This window comes from Chelonia mydas, chromosome 11, assembly GCF_015237465.2.
Source record: "Chelonia mydas isolate rCheMyd1 chromosome 11, rCheMyd1.pri.v2, whole genome shotgun sequence".
In the NCBI taxonomy this organism is placed as follows: Eukaryota; Metazoa; Chordata; order Testudines; family Cheloniidae; genus Chelonia; species Chelonia mydas.
In genome coordinates this window covers 48,101,400-48,119,601 of record NC_051251.2, presented here as the reverse complement: position 1 = coordinate 48,119,601, position 18,202 = coordinate 48,101,400, and the positions used below count along the sequence as shown (strand labels likewise).

General features: G+C 41.0%; 1 protein-coding gene and 1 long non-coding RNA gene across 2 annotated transcripts in view; one reads left to right on the top strand and one right to left on the bottom strand.

Annotated features, from left to right (window-relative positions):
- Positions 1–658, top strand: part of LOC122462375 — a 298,741-nt gene extending 298,083 nt beyond the window's left edge. The window contains exon 6 of the long non-coding RNA XR_006284883.1: positions 323–658. This is a non-coding gene — a long non-coding RNA (uncharacterized LOC122462375). The remainder of the gene's footprint in view (positions 1–322) is intronic.
- The window catches only part of ZNF804A (zinc finger protein 804A), a 236,633-nt gene that overhangs the window by 46,077 nt on the left and 172,354 nt on the right, over positions 1–18,202 (bottom strand). The window lies entirely within an intron of this gene.

Below are 18,202 nucleotides of genomic sequence, written 5' to 3'. Positions count from 1 at the left end.
TGCCTGCATTTTCTTTGGCTTCCTTAACCATTGTGTGGTCCTCTCTCCACCATCCCACAAGATCTCTGGGTCTGTCATTTCTGCAGCACAGATAGGGACAGTTATTCACACAACCACATTATTTTGTATTATACACCAGGGATCATATTGGAAAAAATAGCATTACTGTCCTAAATTCCATCTACAAAGCAACCTCCACCTTCTTGAAACACGAAAACGAGTCACGGTAGATTTTTATGTTCATCCCTCCACATTCTTACATGCTTTTATCAGCATGAAATAGTCAATAATATTGACACAAACTTCTGCTCTTATATTTCAGAAGTATCAACCCCTTGAAATGGAGAGGTAATTCAGATGTCTCTAATGGATGTTGTTTCAAACTCACTGCGGACTCAGGAAGAAAGAACTGAATTGGATACACTTGTGTTACATTTTAAGGTTATCTTTGCCATTATATCTGCTAAAGATTTTTTTTTTAAATGAAAGGTTAGATTCTGGAGCAGAAGATCACAGCCTCCAGAAAAAGAACCACTTTACCAACCCACTGCAAGCCATCCTAAATATTCTCCTTCTAGAGTAGTTTTTAACATTGTAAAACATGAAATTAAGACAATCCATTATTTTGCATTCTACTCATCTAAGGCTGATTAGTGCAAATTTATTTTCACACAATTCAGTCTTAGACATAACCACAATCCAGAAATAAGTGATTTTGTATGACAGTGAAAATAATACTGCTTTTTAGTGCAAAAATAAAACTTTGCACTTACACACATCAAAGAATTTTATGTAACTTTTGGGTGATACAGCATTTGCTTCACCACTTCTCTCCTAGTGCAACACATCTCCTACAGAAAAGCACATGGAGACCCAGATTTCAGTCACTGAGGATTTTCAGCAAGGATTGCAGAGGGTAAACCTCCCCAAAATCAAGTAAAAAAAACCCCAAAGAATGAACTTAATTCTGAAGTACAAACTTTATAAAACCTTTTAATGATACAAAAACATAATAATAGCTTAATTTCTACTACATAGCAAGGGTATTTCATAATCCATATACAGTTATACATAAATATAAAGAAAAGAAAAAAATAGTCCCTAAACAAGTTAGTCCCTACAGAAACACAGTGAAAAGTAACTTTGAGTTCCAAAAGCTTAGGTTGAGTTCCCCTGGGTCTCAGTTAGAGTCTTTCTTCATCAGTTCTACACAGGCTGCTGAGTCAAAAGCTCTGCAATATCTTCCTTCCTCTTGCTTGCGGAAATCTCCAACTGGAACCCAGCTAGACTCAGTCCCCTCCTCTGCTGGAATAGTTCAGTTAGCTAGTCAGTTAATAAATTAACCAACCAATCAGTATTAAGTATATAAATTACTAACCCGGTTACAAGAAAAATACAAAACTAAGAAAATATAGATGACTTTTTCTCCATCATCGCATTTAAATAACAGTTGATAAACACTACAGGTTAAGGCAATTTGACCAAAATCAAATAACATTCAAGGTATATGATTAAAATGAAAGAAATTAGTTTTCCCTCCCAATTTCTCATTTCTGTAGCTAGAACTGCCAGGGCCTCTCTGCTGGAAAGTTAACAATATCACTAATCTGAAAAATGCTTCAGAGGGAAACCAGCCTGCTTCTGCTCCTGTGGCTGAGCTTCTCCTAACCCACACAGGTCATATGTTTTCTTGTAAAGCAGCTGTCCCAACTACTTGCCCTCAGTGGATTCCACTAGTTCAGCTACAGGGAGCCTATTGAGCATGTCCAAGACGACCACATCTAGTTCCAGAAACTTCTGGGCATGGAATGCTAATTGCATATCTGCCTACCAACAATGACCCAGACACAACTCATTCCTCTCCCCGTTCTCCTCTCAACATATCTTAAAGAGATAGCTCCCTATTAGGCATTAGGGTACCCTTACAGAAATCAGTAGAAGGTACTGGAAATACGTGATACATCAGGGTCACTCGTTTCACCAATTAAATGTAACCACTGTTGGAGTAGAAGATGGCAGCTGTTTAAGAGTGCACACCAGTTCTATACAACTGTTTAGAACAGGAAGTGAAGAAGAACATTGTAATTAGTGAAGCTGCAGGGGAGATTAATGTAACAGAATCTAATTACCTGACTTGGAATTTGGCCTATACACCAGAGTTAACACCCTTGTACTTAAGAAAAGTGGTATAGAACTTTAATTAGCACAACGGTTAACGTCTTGGTTTTATGCTGCAAAGACAGCAACTCCAGCAGCACAATGCAGGGGAAAGTGCCATCTATTGAAGAATCAGCTCTTCTTGTAGACAACAGATGCTAATTGGATGTCTCTTATCAGAGTTCTGAGCTGCCCCAACCCTGCTCAGCTGGTGAGAGCTGATGAGAGCAGAACACGGGGTGGTACAGCTAATAGCTTTACTGTAGAGTCCCATTTCTTTAATGAACGGCAAATACACAGGTCTTAATAAATAAGAGCCTTATGCTTATGCTTGGAAACTGAAACGCATTATTTAATTTTTGCTCTCTCTCTGCAACAGCGAGTATTGAGCTATCATTATTAATAGAAAACATACTTGTGACAGAGGACAAAATTGTAACCTTTGATGTAAGAATTAAACTGACAAAGCCATTACGGAAGAACAACCAGTCAAAGTACGACAGTCACAAATGCACAACTTTTAAAAGCTGAAAAGAGCTGCCAAGGTGTCAAGACAGGAGAAAAGCCAGCATAATTAACATAATCTATTGGGAGGGAAAAAAGCAGAATTTGTTTTTGGACAATTACAGATTAATAAATGGAAGTGTCAGTTTCTGTATAGTTATTTCTAAAGCACCCATTAAAATGTACTAAAGGCCAAAATCTCTGAAAGTCTCTGGCATATTAGGGCGCACACTATCATTATTTCATATTTCAAGTAATTTTATTGTCAATGATAGCAGTTATAAACGTGCAAGAAAATGTTTTCCTCAGCAGTACCAAACCGTTTGCTCTACCGAGATTATTTGTGCTGCCTTCTGACAATAACCCACAGGCGACCATTATTTTAATTTTGCACTATTGCCAGTGTACACTTTTTTCCAGAAGATAGACAGACACACACAGAACAATATCACAGAATACCTATTTAATTCTTCACCAACAATGAAGTTCACGGCTGTGCAGTGGATCAGCAAAAGGCATATGCACCACCTAAGTTCAGCTGAAGCCCTATTTTTGTACTGGCCTCTGCACATGGGTGAGTTTTATCCCAAGGTCCAAATCCTGCTAACTCTCACTTCTTCACATGATCATTAGATTTAAGTCAATAGGACCCTCTCAAGAGCCCAAACCTTCGAAGGAAACTGAACTTTTGATAGTCACATGAAATCCCACTGAAGTTCCTTTGTGAGCAGTATTTGATCCCACGTTACTATAAGCTATGTCTACACTAGGTGCTAGGAGTGTTTGATTCTACAGCTCATGTATACATACTCATACAGGGGCTCATCGAGCTAGCACATGTATAAGTCGTTGTGTAGCCGTGGTAGCACTTGTAGCAGCACAGGGGCATGGCTGAGCTGTACTGAGTACAAACCTGCCAGAAACTGGTGGGTATGTACTTGGTACAGCTCAGTCATGCCTCTGCGACCACTGTCCGTGCTAGCCTGGCTCCACTGCTATTTATATGTGCTAGCTTGATGAGCTTGATCTAGACCAATGGTTCTCAACAAGGGGTCTGGAGCCTCCTGGGGGGTCGAAAACATGTTTCAGAGTGTCCACCAAGAAGGGCCAGTGTTAGACTCGCTGGAGCCCAGGGCAGAAAGCCAAAACCCTGCCACCTGGGGCTGAAGCCAAAGCCTGAGCGACTCACGGTGTGGGACCCTGGGCAATTGTCCTGCTTGCTACTCCCTAACACCTATCCTGGCTTTTATATACAGAAAAACAGCTGTTATGGCACTGGTGGGCCATGGAGTTTGTATATCATGTTGGGGTGGGGGGCGGGAGGCTCAAAAAGAAAAGGTGGAGAACCCCTGATCTACACGATCAGAGGAAATCACATCCCAAGCTGGCAATGTAGACATAGCCTTACTGTACTCAAAGTAACCCTTTCCTAGGAGTTTTACAAGAGTTCTTATACTTTTCTCATGCTGTTATTTATGGTGTTCTTCTCGAAACCTGAACATTCTATTTCATTCAACACTGGTCCTTTTCTTTTTCTGTTGGCCACTCTTTGGCTCTTCCCTTCTTGCCATCTCTTTCTTATGGAAGATAATTTGACATGACTTTGCCTTGCTTACTTTCTTGTTAATCGGGTCAGGTTTGTCAGCAGATTCATCTTTCTTCTGCTGTTAGCTGTCTAGTTATACAGAACCAAAGCAAAGGGTACTTCATAATAAGAAGTGGCTACTTTAAAAGCAAATTCCTTAGCAACAGAGTTGTGGATGTAAATGTGTCAGATAATTAGAATTTTCAGAGTAATGCCAATCAAATTATAATTGCTGCCTGTTACTAAAAGTAAAAAATATTTGGAACCATCATGTTATTATCGGAGGGTTTGGTACCACTGCCTATTATTGGTTGCCTGACACATCTCTTTATAAGATCTTGCTTTCAGTAGCTTATAACTTTGCTAAACTTCAACTATTTGACTGAGATTTTACATGCTGGGTGTCTACCTCAGGCTGAACTGTTTTAGAAAATTTCAGCAAAACCAAATCAGTAATTTCTGAGAAGGAGGCGAGGGTGGAAAACTGCATTGTTGTGCCCATAATAAACCGTTTTGGTGATCTTTCCTTTGAAAAGTTCTAGTGCCCTTGTGTTTTGGACCAGGTCTGAAATTTGGATGTGTGGTTGCCTTGTTGCCAAATTTTCCCATGTTATAATCCTTTGAAAAATGGCAATTTGCACATGCTCAATAGAGATTTCTTAGATTTGAGCAGCTAAATTCACTGAAGATTCTGTCTGTACTGAGCCTTCTTCAGCCTGTGGACGAGCAGGACTTCCCTGCAATTGCAGCTCTGGGTTTCTCTGGGCTGTGCCAGGTCCAATCACCTGAACTGGGAGCAGAGAGCCTGTCTTTTCTGGGCTCAGGAAGTGTGAAGGATGAAGGTTCCTGATTCAAATGCAGAGGGGACAAGAACCTGACCTCCAGCGATCCTGGGGGAATAGACTGGGCAGAGGGAGACTGGGCCCAGAGGCTGACAGGAAGGCAAGGAAAACTGGGACGGGGAGTTGCACTGCGGAGGGAGAAGGGGGAGGGGAAGGAGGAAGGCTGGGATCCTGAGAGACACTGGGAATGAGAACCAGTGGGGTGAGGAAATGAAGTGAAGGGGGAGGGAAGACAGATCTGACAAGAAGCCAGGGTGTGAGGGGAGAACTGGGACAGGCTGAGCAAAGAGACAGCCCTCTGAGGGGGTGACACTGAGAGTCTGGATGAGAAGCCTAGGGAGGGAAATTGGGGTCTGGGAGCAGGAGGAGAGAGACAGATCAGATGAGGAGCCAGGAGGTGGTGGAGTTCAGACTTTCGGAACAAGGATCAAGAGGTTGGGAGAACTGGGAATGGCCGGGCAAGAAGACTGGCAGTGGGAAAGGAAACAGACTGGGAGTGCAGAGGGGGAGAGAGGACTTGGGGCGAGGAGCCTGAGAAGTGGAGACTGTGACTGCCGAGGGTGAGAAGATTGGCACAAGGAGCCAGGGATGAGAAAGAGACAGGACATGGATGGCAACAGATTGGAGGGGATGGGGCACAAGAGGGTCATACTTGGGGGGAATGGGCAGAAGACTCCGTGCGCACTGTAACACCCCCTTTCAGAGTATAGTATGGAACTGAAGTATGGAACTTGAATCTCACCATTCCTCTGCTGTCACCCCATCTATGTGAACCCCACCGGCAAAGTGTTCTATTCCCTTCTAGTGCTGGCCCACACAGAGGATAACATGGTACTCTATTAGCTCACGAGGTGGAGGTCCATGCAATGGATCCAAAGGTTCCAACCCTGCTGATAATGTATGTGGGTGTCAACATGATCCCACATGATGGGAATTTCTGTTAATTATTTTAAAATCTAGGAAATCACACTCTCATGAAATGTACAGGATGAACCTGCTCTGGAGGACTGGGTAATGACAGAGACTGTTGACAGTAGGACCCCTGCTTCATTTATTGCAGAAGTTGGAAGGGATGTCCTAGGCACAGAAAGGTGAAGTAACTGGCACCAGATCACAAAGCAGGACTAGGATGCAGGTCAGCTGACACCCAATCTACTAGACCACACTGTGCAGTTAATGAGGTAGAGGCTTTCACGAGAAGGAGAAAGGATGATGTCATGGTAGAGTCACTTAAATGCTGCCCGGGGGAACTGCATTCTCTTCCTGCCTTTGCCACAGAGTTCCTGTGTGATGCTAGTCAAGTCAGGTAAACCAAACTTTTCATAGGTGGACACTAATTGTGTATACCGACTCTTCTGGGTGACACACTTGAAATCCTGTGGTCTGCTCTGCAAAAGTGCTGACCACGCTCAGTTGCAACTGAAGTCAATGTGAACTATGCTTTGAACATATAAAGTGTTATGTAATGCTGACTACTCTGAAAAATCAAGTCTTAGGTTTCCCAAATTGGGCACCCACAATTAGCGTATACTTTTGACCTTATGCTCTCAGTTCCTTATTTGGGTGGCGTGAAAATACATGAATATTTGTGAAGCACTCAACACCCCAGAAAAGCCCAGGAGGAACTTAATAATTCTGACTTCAGAGCAGGGGTTGAGCAGTCTGTAGTAAACAAGGCATGGGGTACACCTTGAAAACAAAATACTGACTAGCTGCTCATTAAGTGAACACTGGTCATCCTGCGCACTGTAGAAAAAATAGTATGTGATTATGTAATTAAAGGCTGTAGCATAATGCATATGCACAAGGTAGCACAGGAAACCTAAATTTCGAGTGCTTGACTTTCGAATCTTAATGATGCTTGTAATGTGTTTTTGTATGTGTTACACACTGTATAGACACAGCAAACATTTACCATTTGCTATGGCTTGTCTTCAGTACTGTGCTAAATCAGTGCTGCTGCAATTGATGCAGTGATGTCAATTTAGCGCATCTGGTGAAGATGCGCTAAAATCAACGGGAGCACGCTCTCCCATCTATGTAATTAATCCAGCTGCGTCAGTGGAAGAGCATTTCCCATCGACATAGCATGGTGTATATACCACATTAAGTCGATGTAAGTTATGTCATTTGGGGGGGAGGTTTGTTCGTATCTAGAGTTACCAGATTGCAACTGTGAAAAAACGGGGGTTGGGGGTAATAGGCGCCTACATAAGAAAAAGTCCCAAAAAACAGGACTGTCCTTCAAAAACGGGACATCTGGTCACCCTATTCATATCCCTGAGCAACGTAACTTGCATCAACTTAAGCGGCAGTGTAGACAAGCCCTATCTTATCCTTCCCTCCTTTTGCCTGTGACATTTTGCCTGTCCTTAACTTTAATTTTAAGCAATTTGGGAGTAGGCACTGTATCTACCCATGTGTTTGTATGCAATATAGCATAAGGAGTCACTGATCTAGACTGGGACCTCTGGGTGCTACTGCAATACAAATAGTTATTGATAATAGCAACAAACAAAAGGGAATTAGGGAAAAATCTGCATCTAAGAAGAAAGTCTTCTCTTCATTTCATGTCATGGAAAGGTTATAAGATTTTCAGCAGTTCGAAGAGGAAGGTTGGCTAAGTTTATAATATCAGCTTTTAATGTTAATGTTTGGTAGCGTTAGCATATCATGATGACAAGATGAAGCTATACCAGAGCAGCTGGGCATTTAAAAGTAGCTGCATTAATCATTAATGAATTTGAATTAATATTATTTATTATTTATATTACAGTAATGCCCAGAGGACTCAGTCAGATCTAATTTATGACAAGATGCAGCAAGGTGGTATAACACACAAGCAGAGGAAAGAGAAGGGTAACAGTGAGCAGAAGGCATGCTGGCACAGTTAGATTCAGGTTCTGTCTTTTCAAAAAATATATATAAACAAACAGGAGACATTAATTATCTTAGCTGTTCTATACCTAACTATTATTCATTGTCAGTTTACCCTATGTGATACAGTAGAAGTGAATTTGGAGGAAGCATTTGAAGGGTTTCTGCTTTACAGATTAGTTTAGGGAGACTGCTTGTCAAATGTGCACCATGGAAGAAAGCACAGTGGTGATCATGGGAGAAATTGACAATTGGGTAATAAAATATTGCATTATTGGCAGAGAGGAATCAGAGAGACAATAAAATATGAGTAAACAATTCAGGAAGGGCTAAGTTATGAAAGGCTTTGAAGGCAAGGTCAATAACTTGTATTTGATACTGTAACAAAGGGTGTGGGGACTGGCATGATTATAGTAATGGAAGTAAAATATGATAGAAGAAGTGATTTGAATGGACCCGAGACATGTGAATGTCAGGAAGGGCTGCAAAGAAAAGATTGCTGTACATAAGACAGGAAATGCTAATAGCCAGGGTGGAAGTATGAGGTTGAAACTTTCATATTAAAGAAGATTTGTGAAGTAAACAGACTATTTCTACCTCTTCAGAAAATTACAGGCTGCTGAGTGAAAGTGGAAACGTTGATATACAGGTTTAATATTTTATTTGCATTCACCTTGATTCCAATAGAACTAAATATTCTATATACTTTTCCAGTATGTCCATGTTTATTCTAAACACACCGCATTACAGCCAATAATCCAGTTAGAAAAACAGTATATATTAGACAAGAACAAACCTTCATTGGCTAGGAAATTGATAAGAAATTATATACAATATCTTTCCAGTAATCTATAATTACTAAAAAATGCATTTTTATGGCTTCTTTGGTAATGAGAAAATAAAAGTGGCTAGAATTGCAAGAAAATTGCATGTGTAGTATTATACTTTACTCAATAATATCCCAACCTAAACTGAGAAATTGAAGTCCTGAATTTAAGGAGTCTAAATTCCCTGGGACAGCTCCTACCAAATAGCAAATCATTACTTGGCATGTACCTTATGAGTAATATGAGTACTAAAAGGAAATTAAATTACAACTCTTGCCATTTCAGAAAACATTGCATGAGTTCTCCCCCTAATTGTTAGTCTCTAAGGTGCCACAAGTACTCCTTTTCTTTTTGTGAATACAGACTAACATGGCTGCTACTCTGAAACCGGAAAACAAAGTATGTTAATAACTAATACAAATTGATTTACTTCATTTTACAAGTTTCAGAGTAGCAGCTGTGTTAGTCTGTATCTACAAAAAGAAAAGGAGTACTTGTGGCACCTTAGATACTAATAAATTTGTTAGTCTCTAGGGTGCCACAAGTATTCCTTTTCTTTTTTCATTTTACAAGTATTTCTAATAAAGCAGTGCAACATCAGTCATTTACAAATGTTCAATGCCGGCATGTTATTAAAGGAGAACCAGCAGAACAAAACATTTTTTTTATAATTGGTTTTGTGCTTTTTTGCCTGTGTGATATATAAAGAAGACCTGAAATAAATGTTGTGTATCTAGATTGATCAATCAATATTAGTCCATTCTATGGGTGGATGCTAATAATTACAAAGAGGGAAAATATTACCATCACTTTTTACAGTCCTTTTAGAGTTGATACAATTTAGAATTTTGGCTGTAAAGCAGAAGAGTCAATTGCTAAATGTAATGATATTTCCTTTCTTTTTCATGTGATTTGAAAAAAATAACAGACCAAATTCAATCCTGGTGTAAATCCATTGGACCCCTTCCCTCTCCCCCCTGCAGCACTCCAGGTCTCATATTTGCACTTAGATTTCAGCAGCACTTCAGAGGGGGCATGTCAGGACGCTGGTGTTACTATGTCTCCACCCCTGCACAGGGGCAGATTAGCGCAGAGCAGTAGTGCTGTGGAGAGCGCTGCCTGTATCATTTATTTTAAATGTAAGAAGTGTATTTCCTTCTGCACCCAGGAAGCATTATGTCCTATAGAGCATTAAAAGTGCAACCTGCTGCATTACCTTGTCTTTCAAAAGACATAATTTAGACTTTAATTTTATTTATAGAGCAACTCCTATGCACCAGGGAGGCAAGGCCAATTTCCAAAAAAAGCCATGTCTGTTAGCCTAGTATCTCTAAAATAAACTCATACTTGGAATTCTCTTTCTGCCTTTGTGCTCTGGTCACATCCTTACATTTTAGCAGAGTGGTAATCTTGATTTCTGTGCCTCACCTTCGTCATGGTTCAGTGCTGTGCTGTCGTTTGGCAATCTTGCTTTTCTTCCAGGAACAGCAATGTCAGCATTTTTTTAAATGGAGTGGAAGGAAGAAATAACAGAGTTCTACTGAAACATTTCTATCCCTTTCAGGTTTCAGAGTAGCAGCCGTGTTAGTCTGTATTCGCAAAAAGAAAAGGAGGACTTGTGGCACCTTAGAGACTAACCAATTTATTTGAGCATAAGCTTTCATGAGCGTCGAATGCATCCTATGAAGTGAGCTGTAGCTTACGAAAGCTTAAGCTCAAATAAATTGGTTAGTCTCTAAGGTGCCACAAGTCCTTCTTTTCTTTATTCCTTTCAAACACTACAAATCAGACATTGTGTGGTGGAAGTACATAATGAACATGCTCAAACTTGATAATACTCCTTATAATTGTAACTACTGATGTTAATACATCAAAAGCTATATTTAAAAAATCATGAAGACTTATATAAGAGAATCACAGAATATCAGGGTTGGAAGGGACCTCAGGAGGTCATCTAGTCCAACCCCCTGCTCAAAGCAGGACCAATCCCCAACTAAATCATCCCAGCCAGGGCTTTGTCAAGCCTGACCTTAAAAACCTCAAAGGAAGGAGATTCCACCACCTCCTTAGATAACCCATTCCAGGGCAACAAAGCCCATTGCCAACTGTGTCCACATATCTATTCAGGGGACGCCATCATAGGGCCTAATCACATCAGCCACACTATCAGAGGCTCGTTCACCTGCACATCTACCAATGTGATATATGCCGTCATGCCATCATGTGCCAGCAATGCCCCTTTGCCATGTACATTGGCCAAACCGGACAGTCTCTACATAAAAGAATAAATGGACACAAATCAGATGTCAAGAATTATAACATTCAAAAACCAGTCAGAGAACACTTCAAACTCTCTGGTCACTCGATTACAGACCTAAAAGTCACAATATTACAACAAAGAAACTTCAAAAACAGACTCCAATGAGAGATTGCTGAATTGGAATTAATTTGCAAACTGGACACCATTAAATTAGGCTTGAATAAAGACTGGGAGTGGATGGGTCATTACACAAAGTAAAACTATTTCCCCATGTTTATTTTTCCCCACTATTGTTCCTCACATGTTCTTGTCAACTGCTGGAAATGGCCCACCTTGATTATCACTACAAAAGGTTTTTTTTTCTCTCCTGCTGGTAATAGCTCACCTTACCTGATCACTCTCATTACAGTGTGTATGGTAACATCCATTGTTTCATGTTCTCTGTGTACATAAAATCCCCCTACTGTATTTTCCACTGCATGAATCCGATGAAGTGAGCTGTAGCTCATGAAAGCTTATGCTCAAATAAATTTGTTAGTCTCTAAGGTGCCCCAAGTACTCCTTTTCTTTTTGCGGATACAGACTAACATGGCTGCTACTCTGAAACCTGGCATTCCAGTGCTTCACCACCCTCCTAGTGAAAAAGTTTTTCCTAATATCCAACCTAAACGTCCCCCACTGCAACTTGAGACCATTACCCCTTGTTCTGTCATCTGCTACCACTGACAACAGTCTAGATCCATCCTCTTTGGAACCCCCTTTCAGGTAGGTTGACTCATATCCAGCTTCTCGTCCACTGTAACCCCTAGGTCCTTTTCTGCAGAACTGCTGCCTAGCCATTTGGTCCCTAGTCTGTAGCGGTGCATGGGATTCTTCCATCCTAAATGCAGGACTCTGCACTTGTCTTTGTTGAACCTCATCAGATTTATTTTGGCCCAATCCTCTAATTTGTCTAGGGCCCTCTGTATCCTATCCCTACCCTCCAGCGTATCCTCCACTCCTCCCAGTTTAGTGTCATCTGCAAACTTGCTGAGGGTGCAATCCACGCCATCCTCCAGATCATTAATGAAGATATTGAACAAAACCCGCCCCAGGACCGACCCTTGGGGCACTCTGCTTAATACCGGCTGCCAACTAGACATGGAGCCATGAATCACTACCCGTTGAGCCCAACGATCTAGCCAACTTTCTATCCACCTTATAGTCCATTCATCCAGCCCATACTTCTTTAACTTGCTGGCAAGAATACTGTGGGAGACTGTATCAAAAGCTTTGCTAAAGTCAAGGAACAACATGTCCACTGCTTTCCCCTCATCCACAGAGCCAGTTTATCTCGTCATAGAAGGCAATTAGGTTAGTCAGGCATGAGTTGCCCTTGGTGATTCCATACTGACTGTTCCTGATCACTTTCCTCTCCTCTAAGTGCTTCAGAATTGATTCCTTGAGGACCTGCTCCATGATTTTTCCAGGGACTGAGGTGAGGCTGACTGGCCTGTAGTTCCCCAGATCCTCCTTCTTCCCTTTTTAAAGATGGGCACTACATTAGCCTTTTTCCAGTCGTCCGGGACCTCCCCCGATAGCCATGAGTTTTCAAAGATAATGGCCAATGGCTCTGCAATCATATCCGCCAACTCCTTTAGCACTCTCAGATGCAGCGTATCTGGCCCCATGGACTTGTGCTAGCTTTTCAAAATAGTCCGGAACCACTTGTTTCTCCACAGAGGGCAGGTCACCTCCTCCCCATGCTGTGCTGCCCTATATATATATATATATATATATATAGTGGCTGCCATTTGAATTTAACATTACCATGGGCAATAAAGAAAAACAGCTCCTTCTGTGGAAAAAATATATAGGAAAAACTGCCAAAGTGATTTTCAACAGTGAGAGAGAGCTACCTATGGTTCAATTTAAATAAAAGCTTTTAAATCCCAGTCCATGTTTAATTAACATTCAAGAGAGTCAAGATTGCTTGCACATCAGGAGACACAGAAATGAGAAATATCTCTGTGCTCTAATGTGATTAGCAAACTGAAAGGAGCAATATAAATTTGCTCCCTATCTGAAAACTAGTTTTCTGCTTGTTTGATTGCAGGAACTCAAGGGAAGTAGTGGAAGCCCCATCACTTAAGTAATTTAAAACTAGAGGAGATGAAGTGCACCAGAATAAGCTGCAGAGAAGTATTTTGCATTGGCAGGAAATGGACGGGACGGGATGATGCCAAAGATATTTTCCATCCCTGATTTCTGTAAGCCAAATCTACCAAGAGACAGGAGTTATGTTATTTCCATGTAGGAGAATGGAAAAATCGGTGTTTCCACTCCATTTGTGTGGTTTCTGCCTGATAATTCCACTGGGAGATAGGGTTTTTCCCCACCTGCTGCAGAAGGGGCAGGGACTTTGGCACTGAAATTCTCATTTCTTAGAGAACCTACTGGGCCAAAAGCCATCCGTGCAGAAGCTATGTGCCACTGATCTGCTTCATGGCCCACAGAGTCTTCAACAGCAGCCCAACTCTTGCCATATCCTCTGTGTCTTCTGATTCCACTCCTCCTTTTTAAGCAGATTTCAGAGTTCAGTAGTGGCCCAGCAAAAGCTAATGATGAATAAGTCAGAATTCAAGTGCATTGAGATTGTCTGTGTCTTTAAGAGAATGATGCTGCAGACAATAGCCATCCTTGGGCTCTGCCTCCAGCCTGCTCCCTCACCGAGTTATAGGAGACCTGGATCTCCACAGGGTGAAGGTAAAGCAGGATGTATGTAACAGAACCAGGAGGAGCAAGATATAAAAGTGAAGTGAAAGAAGTTCAACATCCTCACTTTATAAAAAAGGTGGCCAAATGGAACCCCACCTTTATGGGGTCTCCGAACTCTGGTCTGCTATCTTGTGTCTACAGCCTTGGATTTGTTTTGTATGTGGAAGAGATCTTGGGAGTCTTCTGAAGCTTTTAAGTTTTCACTTTGAACAGGGCCCAGTTCCAGTATGCTGCTATAATACAGGACAACATTTTAAAAGCCAAGTGTTCCAAGGTGTTGTGAGTAATAGCTAGTCAGTATTTTGTGGCAGTGACAACACTCTCAAGACAGTTTGCTGCCTATGCCTTCGACTGATCCTATGACAGTAATGTGAATGTGACATATCTTGAATAGACAGACATGAAAAAAGTAATATAAAATATTGTTAGTCTTCGGACAAGAAGTGGTTGATTTTAGGGCTTTGCAGCAGGTCAGTTTCCATTGTTAGACATTTATGCTATGGAAGCTAGTCTGGTATGTTTATTTACACTACATACATGTTCTTATCTATACGATGTACATAAATCCCATTATTCTTAATCCAAGATTAACTCAACTGTACACTGCCCCAGAGACTCAGCCCCATCACCTGGAGCAACCATCAGGTACAGCTGCCTTTGTCACTGTCCCTCTAGATCTCAAATTTCCCTCCCCATTGACATAGGATCTTTGTCCATGTCTGTCATCTAGGGTGACCAGATAGCAAATGTGAAAGATCAGGACGGGGATGAGGGGCAATAGGCGCCTATATAAGAAAAAGCCCTGAATATCAGTACTGTCCCTATAAAATCGAGACATCGGGTCACCCTACTATCATCCTCCAGTCAGGACCCAGAAGAACAGCAGCAAATTCACGGTCAGCAGATTGATTGCAATGCCCTATTCATGCTCAGTAGATTCATTACAATACATTTTATGGAGGTTTGTTTTATCACCCCTAAATATACTGTGAGGTTGTTTTGTTTTTAATCTTGTACAGCAAAGGTAACAGAAAAAAATATTGTCAAATTCAAAGAAAAATTCCTATTTCTGATATGTTGCCTCTGTCTTTTTGAGGTTACAGGGATTAAAAAGCAGTGAGGTATCATAACAGAAAGATCAGATTCCAACACACCACTGCTTATGGCTGTTTTGCCCCAAATGCTGTCTCTGCTGACAACCACACACATGCATCTGCATTTTCTGATATATAATAGATATAGTCTGAGCGCCAAGTCATTCTCTTGCATAGATCTTGATGGGGAATTTCCCTTCGGAAAGCCTGCAAGGTCACAATAGCTCTGGTTAACTTACGTAGAACAGGGGAATACCTCTAATCTCATATGTATCCTTAATGGGTATGCATCCTGTAACAGACATTTTGTTCATCACCCTCTTTGTTGAAAAGTGTTGTTTCTTTTTTTTTAAAGAAACCTTTGGTTATGGAAAAGTGGAGACACACAGCATGTTTTGTTTCAAGTGAAGAGTTAATTCGGGCTGTGCTGTTCGTTATCCCTTTCAAACAGCATAGTTTCTTCTCAGAACAATGATATTTGGATGTTGTGAATGGAAGTTGGCAGAGGAAAGAATCCACTATGATGGATGAGGATATTTATTTATTTTCAGAAAGAGACAAAATATCCACACATTGTGATTTTTTTTTTTAAAAGAAGCTTAAAAGATGACTGCAAGGTTTGGTGTTTTTTGTTTTTACATTGTCTAAGGAATTAGACAATTGACCGCATAGATGCTAACAGTGGTCACCATGTTAACATTCACCACTGTATTATCGGCTGCCCTACATTTGTTTCCTATGTCGGTGCACATAACCTTAAGTTTAAAATGTGTTGGGGGGTCATCTCAAACCTTAGTAAAATTGTGGTTTTGTAAAACTGATCTCACTTTCATCCTTCTTCTTCACTTACTTGTTATGTGTTAGTTCAGAAGAGGTTTGTGGTGTTATAAATACGAGCAAAGACTGCTTTCTGATTGGCTATATTACAGGTATTCTCTATAATCAGAAAGCAGTATCTCAGAAGGCCAGTGCAGAGAAGATAATGTTGAGAGGAAGGGAGAAGCCAGAGGATCCATGGTTATGCAGAGCTAATGGCAACAAATCTTCACACAGTGGAGTGGGGTGCAACACCTGCTACTGCAGCCCACAGGCATTTCTCACACTATAATTCCTGCTTAGGTCCTTGCACACAAGTAGTTTAATTATATAAGGAGGGGTGATCTTCATTCAGTGAGCCATATGTTGAGGAATGGCCTCTGACTTTAATGGGACCATTTTGTGCCTGAGTTGCTCTCACATGACTGTAGTTGAATGTCTCTAGCTGCATGATTAAACTCTCTTTGGCATTAGCTCTGTTATTTTACTTTTCATCCACATCTTGGTGTGGTTCTTTTTTATTTGTTTTGTGTTGTCCTGATACTGAAAGAGCATTTCTGGAGGCAGAGGAAAACTAAGATCAGATAAGCTTCTGTGGTGTCAGGTGGTTAGTCAGAGGTTCCAGGACAGAGCTGCAGGCTTTCAAATTCAGAAATAAAATCACTTTGTTCTTGTAGAAACAAAAGTCCCTCAAGGAACAACTGATGCAGGAGACCTTGTGTGATCTGGCTTTCCTCATCAACAAAACAAAACACTGCACTGTGCTGACTCTCACGGGCTGTTAGATGAAGGTCATTTATTGCCATATACTGTATATTCATCTGCTGCTCCCAACACTGAAGTGTTCTGAGGTACCGACAGAAATTCCCATTTTTTCCTCATGTCAGAAAGTTATAGGTAACATTGTTGACAGTTGCCCAGACAGAAATACCTCCAGAGTCTCCACAATCCACTCAATGAATGTAATCACTGTTTTCTATGTCAGAAGAGATAAGGCAGATATCCCTATACTTGAAGCAAGTATTTTTTTTAATATGTGTAAATCGAGGATCACCTTTACTGTATTTTTAATTGATGTGACCAAAAAAGAAAAGATTCATTGACAAACACTGTATTCATCCTATGCTTCTTTATCAACAGAAAGATTCATTGATAAACACTGTATTCATCCTATGCTTCTTTATCAACAGAAAGATTCATTGACAAACACTGTATTCATCCTATGCTTCTTTATCAACAGATGAGAGACAGGGGGATCCTATGGTTTGAGTAGTAGACCAGGAGTTTGAAGAGTGACATGGACCTTGGGCAAGCTATTTAGGCCCACGCTGTCAAACAGTGAGCTAAATGATAATGCTTAGCGTCCTTAGCTCTGATTTTCTCATCTCTGAATGGGAATCTGATGCTGTTCCCTTGCGCTTGGAACTGCTCGGTGGTTTTTTTTTTCTTTTTCAAGTTCCTGAGGCAGGGTCTTTGTTTCCCCGGCCACACTTCTTGTAAGCACCCTTTACAGATGCACTGGTGAACTGTACTGATGTTACTCCCCAGGTCTTGTGGTCAAAGCTAAGAATAAGAAAACACTAAAATAAATTAGATCTTGAGGCAACAGCCTGAACCTCAAGAAAAAAAGGTGTGAAATAAAGTAAGCTCTGATGTCTCTCTCATCTGAAGAGAAAGATCCCTTACCATGATCATGAAGCCAGATATTCAGACTTGTCACACACAAGAAATCAGGGCAGGTCTTGACAAAGCAGTAAGGCTCGCATTCAAAGAGGACAAAATTACAGATAAGGAAATAGTTTTATTATTCTCTATCATGCTGCTCCATCCGGCTATAAACTGCTGGAAAGTAGCAAGTCTTAAAGAACATCCTCCTTCAGTAACGTCCGGCTGTAACAGTTCCTGAGATGGGATAAGGGCAATCTTCTCATGGTTCACCATGAGACCACCATACCCTAGGAATTTGATGGTTTGGGAAGCTATCACTTTGTAGCATCGTGCTATCACCAGTAGATCATCCAGATAGCATTCGATCTTGATGGCACTGGGGTTATAGATAGTTGCTCTGCAGTCTGTGGTATATTGGAAACTGGTTTAAAAAAATGACAAGCTACCACTTTACATGTGCGAGATTTCCTGGTCCAGCCTGCAGGACAGGGGTCTCTGAAGGAATTCATGTGATCTGGGTCAGCTGAGTCAGTTCTGCAGCCAGTTTAGAATAGGGTGGGGTGAGTTGGGCCTCTCTTTTTTTAGGGAACAGCCTGCTTTATGTCTGTTTTGGGGTTCTTGTGGGTTATCATTCTGGACTGAGAAATAAAGTAGTGTTATGTAGCAACCAGGAGTATTTATGTTTTTATCTAACTTCTCCATATGGATGACGAACATAATAAAATCCAGAAACTTTGTCTTGTGGGAGAGGCAATGAGAGAATAGTTAGACAAGTGGTTCCCAGGCTGTTGGAGCAGAAAGAGAAGAGAGGGAGC